The sequence below is a fragment of the Tamandua tetradactyla genome, chromosome 7 (assembly GCF_023851605.1).
Source record: "Tamandua tetradactyla isolate mTamTet1 chromosome 7, mTamTet1.pri, whole genome shotgun sequence".
NCBI classification, from domain to species: Eukaryota; Metazoa; Chordata; class Mammalia; order Pilosa; family Myrmecophagidae; genus Tamandua; species Tamandua tetradactyla.
In genome coordinates, this window is record NC_135333.1 from 150,476,331 (window position 1) to 150,494,322 (window position 17,992).

At 34.3% G+C, this 17,992-nt stretch overlaps 1 protein-coding gene across 1 annotated transcript in view; it reads right to left on the reverse strand.

Annotated features, from left to right (window-relative positions):
* Positions 1-17,992, reverse strand: part of PPFIA2 (PPFI scaffold protein A2) — a 497,371-nt gene that overhangs the window by 42,761 nt on the left and 436,618 nt on the right.

Below are 17,992 nucleotides of genomic sequence, written 5' to 3' on the forward strand. Positions count from 1 at the left end.
CTGTAAATGTGATTCTCATTTGCAAAGAATTGCAAGGTAAATTGATTTCCATCACTGGAAATCAGTGTGACGTGAGAAATTCAACAACACACATTTTTATTCGTAATCACTACTGTTTTTAATGAAAGTAAAACACTTCAATGACAACAAGTGATTGTTTTTCATAACTAAGAAATGAAAGAGCCTTGATAAATGCCTTTTTAATTTCATTGTTCTTACTATTGAGCCTTTAGAGCAGACATCCATTTTTAAAACCAATTTGAGATAGTCTATAACTGAGATAGCTTCTTCAAAACTATCAAAAAATCCAAATTATTATAGACCTGGCAGGACTATATTGGAAAATATATTCTCTGTTCCTCAGTGTTCCTTGTTCTCATATACAAATGATAAAAATGCAGTCTATCTATTGCTTTATTTTGAATTTGTATCTTATATACTTAGGAAAATTTCATTAATATCATACATGAACTCCCAAATAAAATATTTGATTATTTCCATACTGTGAACCAGTTAATTGCCTATTATGGTGGACTATATTAATATGTTAAAATATATAATCAGAAATTCCTTTCATGATTATGAGGGCTTCCTGCATTTGCCATGGAGATGCTACCAACAAATATGTAGTACAGAAAGAAGCAAGGAGGTTAAACAAAAATTAAAGCTCTAGCAGAGGAAGATGCTCATAAATCAACTCCATTTCATTTCATAGGATAGGAAGGAAAGCATTGGTACTTTCTGCATATAAACTATTCAGCACCTAGGAAAGGAATCACTGACATTGGGACACTGGATCCATTTTTAAAAAGTTAGAATACTTTGTGAAATTTCTGACTAGTTTCCTAAAAAAAGCTGTGTCACACAAGCTAGAATGATCCTGATACTTAAGTCACTTCTACGTTTATAATCCTCCAATGGATCCCCACCACATTGAGACTACAAGCCAAAGCAGCTATTAAGGTCCACTTTATGCCTCTGCTTCTCTCTGACTCAACAGCTACGTCATCCCTTGACTCATTCTGTGCCAGCAACTCTGCTTCCTTTCTGTTCTTGCAAACACCCCAAACATCTTTCTTCCTCAGAAACTTTGCACCTGCTGTTCCCTCTGTCTAGATGCTCTTTCCCTATATCTCCACATGACTCACTCCCCCATTTGCAAGAAGCCCGCCTTCTCTATGGAGCTCATCTCACCTCCTCAGACCTCCACCAGGCATTCCTTATCCCTATTCTTTGCATTATTTTTCTCCATAGTATTTATTGTCTAACTTAGCACATCATTTATTCCTTGGTCAGTAATCGCCTGATAGAATATAAGTTCAAAAGGACAGGGCTTTTTATATATTTTTCAGTGATGAATTTGAAGCATCTAGAACAAGGTCAAGGACAGGAGAGTTGCTCAGTCAATAGTTATGAATGTTGAATAACATGTCAGCTAAGGTTTATATTTAGGGGGTTCTTGCTTCAGTAAACTTTGTCCCATAATAATTGTTACTATAGTCCCAGTATCTTTTTCTTGTTTGTCATACAACCATGTTCAAATTTTTATGCTTCAAAGAAAAAAGATTTCTCAGCATCCTTCTTCCCTTGAGCCTTTTATTTCTCACCCTCTGGGAATAGCATCAATCCTACTGATCCCACGAGTCCAACCTGCTTTGGGATCCCTGGCAGGAATCTGGTTAACAGGTACTCAGATGTGCTCAAATAGGTCTACTCTCCTTATGAACATAAATGCTAATCATACAATCGTTTGGGCCATGAATGGGCAATCTGGTCCCTGAGAAAATTTTTCTTTGTTTTGTTTTGTTCAAGTGGCAAATCCCAATAACATAATACTTCTAGTAATAGTATATAAAGAAAATGATACAAGTGAGCTAAAGTCCAGTGAGTTCTGCCCCTTAGTTCTCCCCTGGTAGGGCTGAACCCAAGCAGAAGCCTTTGAGCTGACACTCATGACACTCTACAGAGTCCAGACCAGACTGGACGTGGATGGCTGGTTTTGCACTAAGACTGTGTATGCATGCCAGTAATTTCAGCCTAGTTTCCCTCAAATCTGAGAGTAGTTACCAATCATAAAGAAATGCATTAATATTTTTATAACAATACTAGATTTAATTCATCTCAATGATGAAACAAAATATGCACCATTCAAACTGTTTAAGTGGATCTAGATATGTTGGCTTGGGAGAAAAGCATCAGAAAAACAGAGCAACAATGGACAAGGCCATAAAAGTGGGAAATCACTGAGTTAAATACATGTCATTTCCTAACAGATTTGTAAGGGAAACATTAATTGTATGGGGGCATGATTGTTCTTATCACATATTTTGGAGTCTCAGTCGAGAAATAGGTGCTTTGAAAAAACAACTCATTTATCAGAAAAATATGTTTGGGATATACTCGTGTTTTCAATTCAACCAGGCCATGTACAAACAGGAATTCAGTATGGTATGCCTTCTCTAAGTACTTCAGATTCAACTTTTTAAAAGTCAAGTGACAGCTCTTTCAGAAGGAGACTGTCTCAATTCTCCAAGTCAAAAGCTATGTCCAACATAAAGAAATATTTTGCCTGCCTCTCTCTCTCTCTCTCTCTCTCTCTCTCTCTCTCTCTTTCTCTTTCTTTCTTCCTTTCTTTCTCTCTTTCCTTTTCCTTCCTTTCTTTCTTTCTATTTCCCTTTTTCTCCCTCTATTTTTTTCTTTCTGACAATCTAATACTGATCATCCTTTCCCAAAGGTTCAGTTACATATCATTATTTATAGGCATGAATTTTAGTTTTAATATTCAGACTAGATTTTAGAGGACATCAGCAGCACTTCTTCTTAGAGAAAATATCAGGCACATGGTAGTCATAAACAGTGTGAAAACACACACAGAAAAAAAACAAGCAACTTGTAAGAAAAAGTCATTTTAAATCTGTATAGCTTTGGAATCATGGAGTATTCTCAAAAAGCACATCTTTATCTGCAATAAGGAATGATGTTAGTGGCCCCCAAAGTAATGGTATGGGTGTCATTGAGGTACTGTGACTGGAAAGCGGTGAACAGAGGGCCCAACACACAGAGCACACTCAGATCTGTGAGTGATCTGCACGGACCTCCACAGATGAGCAGAGGGAAGTCAGTCTTGCGGCCTGATCTGAGGCCAGGAAAGATTTGACACCCTAACGATAACTAGATCCAGAGGACTCCAGATAAATGATGAAGAATTTCCAAAGTGTGTAAATAAATCAAGAGCATTTGCCAGGCTTAGGGTTTCTAACTCCTAACTCAGACTCATGAAAGCAAGTGTGAGCGTGACAGATGACTCAATCCTGACGGAAATGTCTGGCCTTTCCTTTCTGGGTTTTGTGTCTTTCTTCAACTACTGCTGTGGTGACCTATTGGTGGGACAACTTGTTCCTTCTCTTGCACTTGTAATCTCTGCTTCTGCCATACTAAATGATGTCTTATACCTTGTTGCCTTGTCTTCCATCTGCTTTGCCTCAATTTTGAAGATTCAACGAAATGCTTCCATCTCTGAAGTCCTTCCTCCCTCACCCTTGATGCAATATATCCTGCTTTCTTTTATAGGCCCCATAGTAATATAGTCTTCCCCAGAGTTTCTTTAACACTTTATTGAATTTGTTAGATTACAAAGTATTCTCTCTTTCTCTAAGGGCTCAAGAGCAGGAAATTTGTGTGCCTTGTGCCTAACAGAGTTGGTCAGACATTCAGAAATTTGAAGTTTACAGATGGACTCTCTGCACAGTTTTGTGTTCAATACTGACGATGTGGCAAACAAGGAATAAAATCAACCAAACCCTGACCTCAAGGATCTTACATTCCAGTGAGGAAGAGATATAATAAATGCACATACAACAGCACTGAATTATATATTTGAATGTGGCAAAAAGGGGAAATTTAGGTTGTGTGTGTGTATATATATATATAATAGAAATTCAAAAAACAGCTCTGTATAACACAGTGAACTCCATTATAAATGATGGACTGAAGTTAATAGTACAATTATAAAAAATACTCTTTTGTGAAGCGTAGCAAATATACCACAGTAATGCCAGGAGTTAATAATAGGGTGGTTTATGGGAACTCTGTATTTTACGCATGATTTTTCTGTAAACCTGCCACTTCTTTAATAAAAACCATTAAAACTAAAACTCCATATTAATAAATATGTATATTCAAAAATAAAATAATTTCCGGGATTGATATGTGTTCTGGAGAAGGTGAATAGAGTGGGGCAGGAAGGTAGGGACTAGGGGTACACGTGAGCTGTACTGCTCTGGGAAGGTCTTTGTGAGGGGGCAACATTTGAACTGGCACATGCAGGCTAAGAAGAGGCAGCCAGTAAGGATATGGTAGAAAAATGTTTCAAGCAGAAGAAATAAAGTATAAATCCCATAGTAAAGGAGGGAGCTGGATGTTTGAGCAACAGAAAAAAAAGGCAAGAAAAGATGAAAGTATGGGGGATTTAGGGATAGAGGGAGGCAAGAGGAAGGGAAAATCATGTTGGACATTGGAGGCCATGGTAAGGATTTTATTCTAGATGCAATGATAAGCTATCGAGGGCTATAAACATAGGGGCATAATCTGATATGTGCATTAAAAGATTGCTCTGACTGCTGAGAATATGCGCTCAACACAGGCCTGCATTGCTGGTCAGTGATATAAATCAGGAGTTAGTTGCAGTTTCCAAGTATAGGATGATGGCAGCTTGATCCTGGGTTGTAGCTCTGGAGGGTGAGGGGTGAGTAGGGATAAGGCACAGCATATATTCAGTAAATTTTAACTTAATGACTGAATGCTCCCCAAATTTGCTTCTTACCAGCTATTTGCCCTTTGACTATTTAATTAATGGCTCATTGTCCACATATTTTAATACGATTATAAAGGTATTTCTCACACAAAGGTATAAGAATAAAATGAAAGCACTCATATAAAAGCAGCTAGCAGCCAATAGATATTTAATAAATACAAATTTCCCTTCTCCATTTTTTGTCCTTTAATTTTTCCCCCCAGGCAATTAATTTTACATACTACTAGATTAATCTCTTTAAAGATTTATTGAGTGACCATCCAGCTCTAATATCTACAATAGTACTTCACCAACCTGGCTTTCAAGGTCATTACTGATCTGTCCTTGAATTACATTTTTGGTTTTACCCATTAGATCTCTTCTCTACTGTCAAACTGGATGCTGACCATTCTTGCACCTCACTTCCTCTGTTCCATTGTATCAAGCCCGACTCTCCTTCTGGGATAACCTTTCCTCAATTCTCCCCAACAAAAACTTTGCTATCCCTCTGTTGCCACTACTCATATTATGTGCAAGACTCTATGTAAGCAGCTTGTTGTATGTGCATAAGGCTACCTCCCCTGCGCTGTAACCTCCCGAGGACATGAGCTGCATCTCACTCTTTTCATATATATATATATTTTCCACTGCACAAAGTACATAGTGGAGACTTTACCTAGTGATTTTTTTAATAAATGGAAGGCAAAAAACAACAACAAAATACACAGCAAACTGAGCAAGTTCTTATATTAAAAAAACTTAACTGGAATAGATTTATTTGCATTTAGAAGTGCTCTTTCTCCCTGAATTTCTCTGGGGAGTTTGCAAAGCAGAGTTGCCTAAACACTGCATCCTAAAAGAATAGAAGGTTTCTTCTTCTGTAATAACCTGGTATCCTTATATCACAATTATTGGAAAAAGTATTTGTCTGTTTCCATCATCCTTTCCTTAGTTTGAATACCAGGAAAATGTAAAAAAATAAGCAATGTCATAACTGTAAGAACATGTTATTTATTGGATATTTCTTTTTTGGAAAAAGCTGTGACTTTGGAAGGATAAAACTAGAATTTGTTAGTATTCATATGAGCAAATCTGAGAAATGAACTTCATTAGTTACACAAAAAAAAATCACAGACCACACAGGGGCAGTGAAGTTTCCTCCCCGTCCATCTTCCCAATGAAGACGGATCAGTGCTGTCAGGGAAAGGAGACTTTATTCTCAGACCACTTAGCTTCGGGTGCTCTTTGAGACAGCCAATTTGTGAGCTGAGCATCTTTACTACTGTACAGTGCCATTCTCTCTGTCACTCAGACAGGTTATTTTAGTCATCTTCCATTCAACACCTGTCAATTTTCCCTTCATACTTTCTTTTTCATCTTCCTTACTTTCCATTTTCACTACCACCACACTTGTTTTTTTTTTTCCTTAACTTTTAATTGGTCTCTCTTTCCAGTGTTTTTATCCTTCCAATACATGCCCATCTAAACAATCTGCCCAGCACATATATTACATAGAAAGGCAGGCAAGAGAGTGGGCTCTACAGTCAAATTACTTGCGCTTAACTTTGTGGTGCTTCCCTTTGTTAGCTGTACAGCACTGGACAAAGTCACATAATCCTGCTGTGCCTCAGTTCCCTCATATGTAAAATGAGGTCACTAATAGAACCTACCTTATAAGTGTTAAATGATAAAATATATGAAATGTGATTACAACAGCACTTTTCACGAAGTAAACCATCAATACATATGTGCTATAACCATCATTATCACTACCTCTGCAAAAAACCGTTCAGTGGCTCCTCAAATGCCTAAAGTAAAATCCTTATCCTGGATTGCAAAGCTTTTCCAAGTTTAATCTTGATATCATCTTACCTTACTATCAACCAGAATTAAAATTGGACTTTCCCAAATATTTTATAAATTTCTAATTCCACTTTTGCAAGTGCCGTTTTTTTCAGAGAAAGTAGGTCCTTTCCCTTCTTCATCTACCCAAATCGTATTATTCACTTAAATACAGACTTCTCTTTTATAAAAAAATGTTTTTTTAATACAAGCTTACAGTGCCTCTTCTCCATTAACATCTGGAAGCTCATAGTGCTGGCATCATTTGTAGACCTCACTGGTTACATGAGCCTCATTTCCTACTTAAGATGGTAAAACCATGGAGAAAAAAGCTTACTCCTCCATTGCACCATGCATTTTTTGCTTTCATCCTCTAATAAAAAGTACATATTTTCAATGACTGCTTTAGTGTAGTACATAAAGCTATCAATGTTTGCAACCCCTTAGTATCTTTGATCACAGGGCAATTCTTAAACACTCTGTTTTTCTTAACATCCAACTGCTTATTGCATCTAAAAAGTAGTAAGAATATTGCTTCAAAGTTAGTCAGGTTGACTGTAGAAAGAGATACATTTGCCTTTTCTCATACTTGGAAAGATATTTTGTAAGGTGAATGAGTACTACCAAGGTCTTTGCTTAAAATCTCATCTTCTGTGGAACATGGCAATAAAATCTCAGAGTATGTTTGTCTCTTATTTGGTACTTCTGCTTTCCCATGCTTTACCCAACTTCCAAAGAGACCCTCTTAAATGCAATTGTAGGGGTAACACTCCCCTGCTTAAAAACGTTTCCATTGCCCTTAGAATAAAAATCAATCATCTTAGCATAACTAAAAAGACCTTAGTGATCGCACCCCTGTCTCTCTCCTCAGTTTCTCCCCCTCAATTCATGCTGAAATATTTGCCCTTTCCCAAACACTTCATTTTATTTTTGCTTTCTATGACTTTTTTCTTCTGCTAGGAATGTCTTTCTTTGCATCATGGAAAAAAATCATACTCATCCCTCAGATGCAACTCATGTTCTATTTTTGACATCTCTCAGGCAGAATTATTCTTCTTTCTAAACAAATACTATACCTTGTATATACTTCAAAAATTGCACTTATACTTCCCATTTAAAAACTACAGCTCTACTCTATTTAATTATCATTTAATAAATTTTATTATAATTTAAGTGCTAAAATAGATATTTATCTAATACGCTTTGTTGTTCATCTGAATCATTTCATATTCTTATGAGATATATAACATAGTGCCTTGAGAGAGCATAGGCTCTAGCTGTGGACAAATTAGGGTTTGAATTCTAGATAATAATAGCTTCTAGTATTTATCACTTATTATGTGTGAAGTAATATCCTAACTATCTTATATATATATATATATATTAACTCAAGTTTACAACAATCCAATAAGATACAAAGTGATACATTTTTACAGATGAGAACCTTGAAGAACAGAAAATACTTGGAATCATATAGCTAATGAGACAAAACTAGAATTTAAACCCTAACAACCTGGTCACAGAGCTGGCTCTGACTCCTATACTATCCTTCAGCTAATTAACCTTTCTAAAACTGTTTTCGTAACAGAAAAATTAAAATAATAGAACATATCTAATTGTATGTGTTAAATGAAATCTTAGGGCAGTGCGAAGGTGGCTCAGTGGCAGAATTCTCACCTGCCATGCTGAAGACCCGGGTTCGATTCCGGGTGCCTGCCTATGCAAAAAAAATAAAAGCAAAAAAAATAATAATAATAAGTGAAATCCTAGTCTACTGATTTTTTTCTCTTCTTGTTATCCTTTCATAGCTAGATATAGCATATATTTATAATATATATACCTTACTGCCTACTCTCACATATGATAATCTTCAATTGTCAACACTATAAGAGATCAAAGGAGCCGTGGTTTTTCTTTTCTTGTTACACCTTTCTAATGTCAGGTCTGCATTCTTGGGTAGACAAGGGGAGTTAGGTTGTTTTATAATCAGGATGAGAGGACTGAGATTGTTGAAATTTATTTCAATTCAATTGATTTTGTTGGCTGTAATACAAAGTTAAAAAATTTATTTTAATGCTTATTTGCTGTGGTATATGACTAGTATTAGGTTAGTAATATAACCAAAAGGAATAAATACATGGTTCAATTCAATAAGAATCAAGAATGAAATATAAGTCAAATAACATGACAATGGAATTAATTTCTTAACAGTGTAGCACAGAGGATACATCTTCCTCAAACAATAACAGAAAATGCATATAGACTTCACATTATTATTCATTGTAAGATGTATCTTGTTACATTAAAAGTCAACATTTTAGAGTAAATAAGTTATGATCTCTTCAGGTGTCAGTCTTCAATGGACTACAGTCCATAACTCAAAATTTCATACTTGTTCACCAATTTTATGAAAACTAAAATTGCATACATAGGAAAGCATTTTAAAACTTCCCAGCAAATGTGGGCAAAATATGTATATTTGTATGCAAATATATATATGGAGAGGGATATATATATATACATATATATACATATATGTATATACACACACACACTTATCTACAGGCTTAAAATGTATACCTTAATTAAGATAATTATTCTAAACAGATATGTCACACATTACAATCAGTTCATTCAGAAAATTGATTTCCTAAATATACATATCTAGCTTCGGAAAATTAAGAGTTTCAAGTTCTATAACAAGGTTGGCTTGAATCTGAAAGCACAGATGCTGTGATATTGGATGTCTACAGCATATGCATGTGTACCTGTGTATTCTATTTCTGCATATTTTCACATACAGTATGTAGAAAAACTCACTGCATATTTAAGTAATTTTAAAAATTTAGATTCGAAGAACATACACTGGATTGTTTGGATTTGAAATAATTGCATTACACTAAAATTAGTGTTTATTCATATTTAAATCTTTTTTCTTCAAGCTGCTCTGAAATATAGCATATAATTTTAGGAGAGAAATTGAATTTATTTGTGAACTGTGAGTTGGGAGTTCTATAATTTCCTTTCTGATTTTGTTTTGACTTTCATTACTTTCAAAACCATTAAAAAGGTGTAACACACACACATACACAAATTGATTGAGCAGCACAATTACTCATGCTGTTACCGAAAACTAGAGGGGCTTGTATTACTTTCCACTAAAAAATTTCACTTTTTCAAGATATTTTGGTCTACTCTCCCCAGTCACTTCCTGATAATAAACTAAGGACTTACTGGAACATTGGTCATTTTTCAGATTACTGGGATACCATTTACACAAGATTAATTTTGTGTTTCATCTCATTTTGAACCTTTATTAACTCAGCTTAGTTCTTGGAGATTACACATGTGGGGAGCAGAAGGTGATTGTAATATTAGTAAATGTAGAAAAATGTAAATTACACGCTATCCATCAAATAAAAGTCTGGAAATTGGGGCTTTAAACTCTTCTGATTCTACTTAAAATGCTCAAAATCTTCTGATTCCTACTTCTACCTCAAGTCTACACATTTTTATATTATCTTACCCCTGAAACTATGTCTTATTACATTCCTTTTAGGGATTATATTAAAGAAATGAGGTTCTAAAAAGTTTCAGTTCCAGGACCATGTGCAAGACAAATAAGGATTTGAACTTTAGAATGAAGGCAATTATATCAATTTCTTTTAGTTCAAATGATTATGCATCATTCATTTATTTTCAATATTTCATTCGCTGAGGGATGGGAAAATTACATTTTTATTCCTCGGGACCCTTTTTCTTTCAAAACTTAAAAATTATTACAAAACATAAGACAACAATATTTTCAAAAAGATATGAAAAATAATAGTTTAGAAATCCAATGCCCAGGATATTTATTATTATTTTTAAAAAAGTAAGAACTTGTAACATGAGTTTGGGCAACATGGTCAAATAATACTTAGCCACACTTGCCTTTTTAAGAATATGCTACTAGAACTTTTCTCAATATCATAAATCACTCTAAGTGAAGTGAATACTGCATTGCTAAATAGCTTCAGTAATAGCAACTATAACTTCAAATTAGAGCAGAAAAAGTAACAGGAAATATAAAAAATCCTAATGAATGAACTAATATTGCAAAGTACATGGCTTTGCATTGGCAATTAAAATATCCATACAGCCAACTAGTAACACTCTCCACTACATCCTGGATAATTGCATCTCACAGGAGTCATTTTATTTTATTTTTTTTAAAAAAGGTACTTTAAATTTAAAAAGAATATCACGTTCCCTATCCAAAGTGTTCTAATGAACTTACAAAATTACCAATGAGAAAGTTTATACTAATGTAAATATTTTGTAAATGTTAGATATATTTTGCTTTACACTGGAGCCCAATTTGTTTTAGGAATAGTTCATAACTTATTCTATTTTTGGCTCAAAGAGATTGATTAGAAATTTGAAACTGAAATCTGAGTAATACATACTTTTAAAACTTTAGAAAATAACCAGTAGTGAAGGAAACAATGGAAAGAACATACATGCAGGCAAATCCAAAGATCTTGGTGGAAACTACAGGGATAAAAGATCTACTGGGAAGATCCAGAATTTAACATTTTACGGCAAAGTGTAATTCTTGTGGTTGACAATTGTATTTGTCTCTAGAATATATGGCAGGTGGAGAATCTCAAGGCATTAGGGAAAACACAGCCAAAATCAGTCGTTCGGCAAAATCACTAGTACCCAAGTGGCCTAGAAAATATTGCTTGAGCCTCACGAACACCATTTTAATTCCTAGAGAATAGCTTGAGAACTAGGGCAAACGAAGTGTAGACTGTCTTTTGACATGAGTAAATAGAAGTGCCTGAAAGACCAACAAAATTAATTTAATGTGAGCATTTCTCTGAACCAATGATTTCTTTCACTGTCTGAGAATAAATTTATTTTACAATTTTCATTTTAGGACAGAGGCAGTGCAGCTTGTGTTACAACTGAAAAGAAATATACTAAAGATAAAAGAAAGAGAGCATGGTGCTGAAAATAAACATGTTCAGCAGCCATTGTGATTCAACTTACCCAGATGTGCTTTTCATGAGATGGAGAAGGATGAATGGAAAAGAAAAGCACACAGATGTTAATGGATACATTTCAATCTAAATAAGGTCATGGAATAAAACAAGAGCATCATTTCAGAAGTGAGAAAGCTCAGATATGAGAAAGACGTCTGTCTTTTTATTTTTATTTCACTCTGACATACACACTGTGTTCAATAGCATGGTCAGTCTAGAGCAGTTCTGAGACTTGACCAGCAACTCTGTCTGTTGAATAGAAATCATTCTGAAACATGCATGACCACATTTTCCCAGCTTCTGGTACACCTCGGGAGGAAGTCAGGCACCCTGGTAAAGAATAACCTTTACTTCAAGCCACTTCTATGTTATTTTACAAACAAAAGCAATAACTCACTGGATGGCACTCAGATTCTCAGACAGTCTTATAAACCTACTTTCAGAGCTCAAGAAAAAAGTACAGCAGATATTGGGGGCAGCAGCAACTCAGAGAAATTGGAGAAACCACTGGTCTGAGTGTCAGAATAGCTGGATTTTAGTTCTCCTAGAAGGTATGGTCAAAAGTCCTATCAGGTTTTGATCTTTAATTGCCTCACTACAGACTTGGGCAGGAAGATAATTTGTAAAGTAACTTCCAGATACATAATTTTATTTTTCTAACATTTGCCATAATAATAGTAATTACTTTTGCAAATACATGTGCAGCAGTAACCAGAACTTGTGAAGGCGTAAAAGAACTATTTTAATCTTTGCCTTGCCTCTCTCCTTTCTCCCCATCTATTTGAATTGGCAAAATAAATGTTGAGTTTGTGCCAATTGAGTCACTTGCAGCAGAAACACTCATTCATTTGAACAGATGTGAATAAAATTCTGTTCTGAGGGAACTAGATTGATTCGCCAATATTAAAAGAAAACATCAGAAAGACAACATTGATTCAAATGTTGCTTTCAAGTAGCTCACTTGCTCCCAGGATGTAGTAGAGGCACTGAGAAAAAATGGAATTTAAATAACTGAACAAAAAGCAACAGGAATATTGTTTTGTTTTGGATTTCTCTATACAAGCATAATAGAATAATTATTTGAAAAATAAAACTGCTACTACGAAAACTCATAAGATATGTTCAATATAACAAAACATGAAGCAGAAATTTCTATATCAGAAATTAAGCAAATTAGAGCATTTTGTTTTTTAATGCATAATCATTATAAAGAAAAACTCAATGTGCAATGAAACACCCTGCACGTGCCTCCTCTAAAGGCATTCATTCAGAGAAACTGGGTATTTGTTATCAAATGTGCATATTCTTTGGTCTTATTTCCAGAACAGCTGTGGCAATCTCTTTAAATTTTCATATAAACAAAACATAAATGTCCATAAAATTGGCATCACAATGTCCTAAGAAATTGAAGGCATATTTCTTCACATCCTACATGCAACGGAAATAAAAGTAAAACAAAGAGAAATAGCTTCTAGTTGACTTAAATGGTTTTCTTTTGACATACCTGTGAACCATATGATGAGCTCAGAAAGAAAGGACAAGTGTTTTGAGATTTTCAGGAAAACTGCCAAAAGCATAGGGGACCAGTAATTGCCATGGATAAAAAACTATTCTGACTACCAACTATCTAGGAATTGCTCTCCTTGAAGGTGATTAAATCTGCTCACAGTGTAATATCAATACCCCTCACATCTTCATTTATTGTTTTTTAAAAATAGAAAACTTGTAGCAATTAAGATATTTTAAAATATATATTTTAAAAGTAATTATGAAAATAAGAAGGAAACACAAATATAAAAATATTGCTAATGGAAAGTTCTAATATTTTTGTGTTGTCAATTTGTATACATTGTCTGATCTCTCATATTTTCTATGAGGTATCTTCTCCATAACCAATGAATTTAAAATTAATACTGAGCCACTATCTCACCTATAATACTAAGAAGTTCAGCTCAAGGCTTTCAAAAATATCTGCTCTGCAAAGAACAAAAAGCTGTTGTCATAAATTACTGAGAGATTTTGTAATATGCTATTCCACATTCCAAAAAGGTCATATTAATTTGCAGAGGTTTATTTCTCTAAACAAACTGTTTCATTTTTCTTATAAAATTGATACAATAATTCCTATAAATATTGATTTACAGCAACATATTATCTTATTCTCCTTTCTCATCATTCTAGAACATGACAGTTATGATAAAAGCAAAGTGATTCTTTAAACAATAAATGTTCTTCAGTTAAATACCACTGTAACTTATAGGTAAACAGGTTTTAATTGACATAGAAAATTGCAGATATTAAGTTACCATATAATGAACAAAATCAAATCCAATTATTGGATAATGGATATTATATGACATAATGCTATATACGGAGAGAGGCAACAAGCAGTAATTACTAGTTAATATTATATTTCAGATTCCAAAATAAGGGCCATAAGCTTTTCAGGTGGCTTATCAATCTGTCAGATCCTCTGCTAATGAATGGCCCTTCCCTTGTTTACAAACTAGTCAACTTTGGATGTAAAAATTTCTATGAGAAACCAGTCACCAAATGTGTCGAAAATAATTGCCTCTTACTTCTTAACAGTCCAAGCTGATGACTCAGAAATATTTTAAAATCAACTATTAACTAAGAAATTTTTTCACCACTTTGAATTTTCAAGATTAAACCAAATATTTAAGTTTTAATTGAAAGGAAGGGGACAGTGAAAATATATATGCATTTGTGTGTGTGTATTTATGCATGCACGTGTTTATATGCATTCTAGGCATAATTAGAAATATTTAAAGTTATCTACCTTAGCCTTTGAATGATCTTCGAATCGTGTTCCAATAGATTATACTGCTTCAATATTTATTTTTGTATTTCTAATAATAATTTTGTGTTTCTAATGCTTTATTTGCTCTGAAATTGCTCACAATCCTATTTGGTCAAGAAAATACAGAAGACAATTGCAAGGGAAAGAACTTTGAGCTTATGTTGGACTATTATTCCAAAAAAAATCAACATTTATTTTGAAAGAAAAGAGCTGAAGAGATAAAGCCTCTACTGGACAGTAAACTTTCCATTGTTTGGCAAATATATAATTATTTAATTTACAGTCAAAGACTTATTTACTATTTGAGTATCAAAAATTTTACTTATTATATAGTACATTCAATTAAAAGACTAGTAGAAACACACATTTCCTCTATTTGTCCCATCTGGTGATAGGATTTATCAATAAGATTGCAGATCTGCTTAATACGGCATAGTCCTTTTGAGCTGGTGCTGGTCGTGAGGAAGGAGAGAAGTGTGCCTTTTCTAAAGACATGTAGAAAATAAAGCAACGAGAACTTGGTAATGTGTAAGATCCAAGCTGGGCACGAGAGAAGGAGGTATAAAAGATGCTTTCCAGTTAGTGGCCAGTGTATTGGATACCTGATGTTGTTATTATTGAGAAAGGGGATCCTGTGATATTTGGGGTATGGTGTCAAATAGGAAAAGGGATAGCACAAATCTAGCTCTGGACATGTTGAATCTGACTCATGAGATACTGGAAACACAGATGCACAGTAGTACTTAGTACACAGAGAGGAACACAGAGGCAAGGTCTGGGATAGAAATATTTAGGTGATGGTCAATAATGTATGAGCCATTGATGAAGCCATGTGAGGATGATTTAGGGCATATAGGATGATCACAAAAGGAGTGCATAAGAACCCAATAGTTGAAAGCACTGACAAGGGGACATGCTGGAATGGAGACTGAGAAGAAGCAAACTGAAAGGTAGGACAGTATCCAAGAGCATATGGTGGTATGGAAGCCAAACACGGGGATATTTTGAAGAAGGGAAATGAGCTCAACTCATTGAAAATTCCTTAGAACTGATTTTGAAAAAGTCCACTGGATTTAGCAATGCAGAGGTCATTGTCAAATTGTGGAAGCTTTATCAGAGGAACGATATGGGCAAACACCAGGTTATGGAGTGGACAGGTGTAAAATGGGTGGTAAAATGGGTATAATAAACACTGAACAACCCGAGTGGAAAAACAGAGTGATGAGAGAATATGCTTTAATGGATGAATCTTGAGAATGTTTAATGTTGATGGGAAAAACACAGAAGAGAGCAGAATATGAAGTTTTAAGAGCAAGGGAAAAGCAGCACAAAATTCCTGAGAATCTGAGAAGTGGCAATTGTAAGTAAGAAGAGATTCACCTCATCTTCTGTAATAAGACAGGATGGGGATAAGTATTGGCGAGCATGTGCTTGAAGTAAATAATCTGAATTTAGATGTTTCCTTTTTTGCTTATTTTTCTCTCTCTAAGATAAAATGCATGCTTATATGCAAAACATACAGGTTTGAGGACAATGGAGGTGTCTAACAAAGTTGCAGAGAGTAGAAAGAACACGGAGGGGAGAAAAAAATGTTAGAATTACTGGACAGTATGGAATTCCCAACTCTGGCTAGTCCCAATTTCCTAACTGCAATTTCCTTCAGCAGCACAGGGTGCCCAAATGTAGACATGGAGAAAGCAGATTTATTAATGGCTGTGCTTATGCCTTGTGAATGTGAGAAAAACACAGGGATTTGTGAATGTATTGGAATCATAGACATGGAATCTAAGTTAATTAAGAAGGGGGCAAGAAAGGGGTGAAAGCATGGGAAAAGGATGGAGGTTAAAAAAAATATGATAGTGGGAGAAGTTGTTAAAGCAAGTGACAGGAGAGAAGACTGGTTAGGAAGGGATGAGATCATTAAATTAGTAATTTCAGAAAAGGAATGATTTGGTAATCAAGAATGATCCTACTGGTAATAAGATCCGGAATTTGACTGGAATGGGGGAGGATAGTTGATGTATGTATTTGGAATAGAGAATGACATTGGAAGTGATTATTCAAGAAACGATAAAGTCAGGCTGTGAATGGGTTATCTATATGGATATAAAAACACCCCAAGATGACATGTGATCCTTATAAATGAAAGAAAATGATTCAAAAAGATTTTAAATATGTTTCATCATCACACTGCCTCAGAAATAACTTTTATTTGAGTCTAATATTGAGTTCAAATAGCAAGTGTTTTAAACTCCTTATAGAGAAAAAAAAATCTAAGAATCCTGTTATTCATTCACCTTGTAAACCTAACCGAGTCCAGCCCCAAATTAAATCTTGATTATACAAAGTCTGAAATAAAGATGTTTAATTGTACATTTGTTTAATTCTGTGTATAAAATACACAGGTATATTTTAAGCAGAAAGTCTTTTGGAGCTTTTTTCATAAAATATTGACAATGGGATGCAGCTAATTATTGCCTTTTTCATAAGTATGGAAATGAGGAAGAGAAGCTTGCTTCATGAATGGCTAATTGTTATTTTTTAATAACTGAGGGAAGAAAGAATATTTTAAAAGGAAAAAAACCCTACGAAAACTATCCAGACCTTAATATAAGGTCCTATACATAAGGAAACATATCTGGAAATTGTTTTCTAGATTAAGTTGTCAGTGTTATATTTAAATGTACCTTAATTAATGATTCTTCTCTCTTTTTTTCTTTTAAAAAGCAAATTTTAGTTGCTATCAGACAAGTTTTACTATAATGTTTATGTTTTACTGGAATGAATGATGTTCCATTTAAATTTCTTACGTGACTTGTTTATTAGGGATCATTATTATTTTTAGATCAAACTTTGGAGTATTTTGTGTGACTAATTACATCAGAAAAAGGCAGCTTTGTAGCCACGCTACATCTTGTGTATTGGAACTACTTCCCTCCCACTTTTAAGAAAGGTACTTGGTTTCAATATAAATTTTGCTCATTTTGAAGGATAGGAAGGTGAAAAACTATTTTTTAGAAAAACATTTCATTGTTATCAGAGTGTATGGGAGCAAAAGGATTCTTGTTTCACTTCCTGTGTAGACCATTGAAAATTAGAAGACAATGAGATCTAGCTGAGGGAATGGGCTATGTACTCTTTAAACTGTGTTTGTACTCTGAAATCCTAAATAACTTTGGAGATCTGCATTTGTGTTTACCACAGTGCCTAGCAAGGTGTTTCCTTGTATGTGAAAGGAGAAAACAAGTTTCTACCTCAAAGCCTTTGTGAAAGTAAAAAAAAAAACAAAAAAAAACATGTAAAATGGGTTGGACAGTGCTTCAAACATTGCAACTGCTCAATATGATTATTATATATTTATTACAAATAAAATATATTAGTATCATTACAATGCAAAGGATAAGGAAGAAAATTGATTAAAATATATACATAGGTGTGAAGTATATTAAAATCACAAAGTATAAGGTAGGGGGAGAGAGAGAGAGAGAGAGATAAGAGGGGAGATAA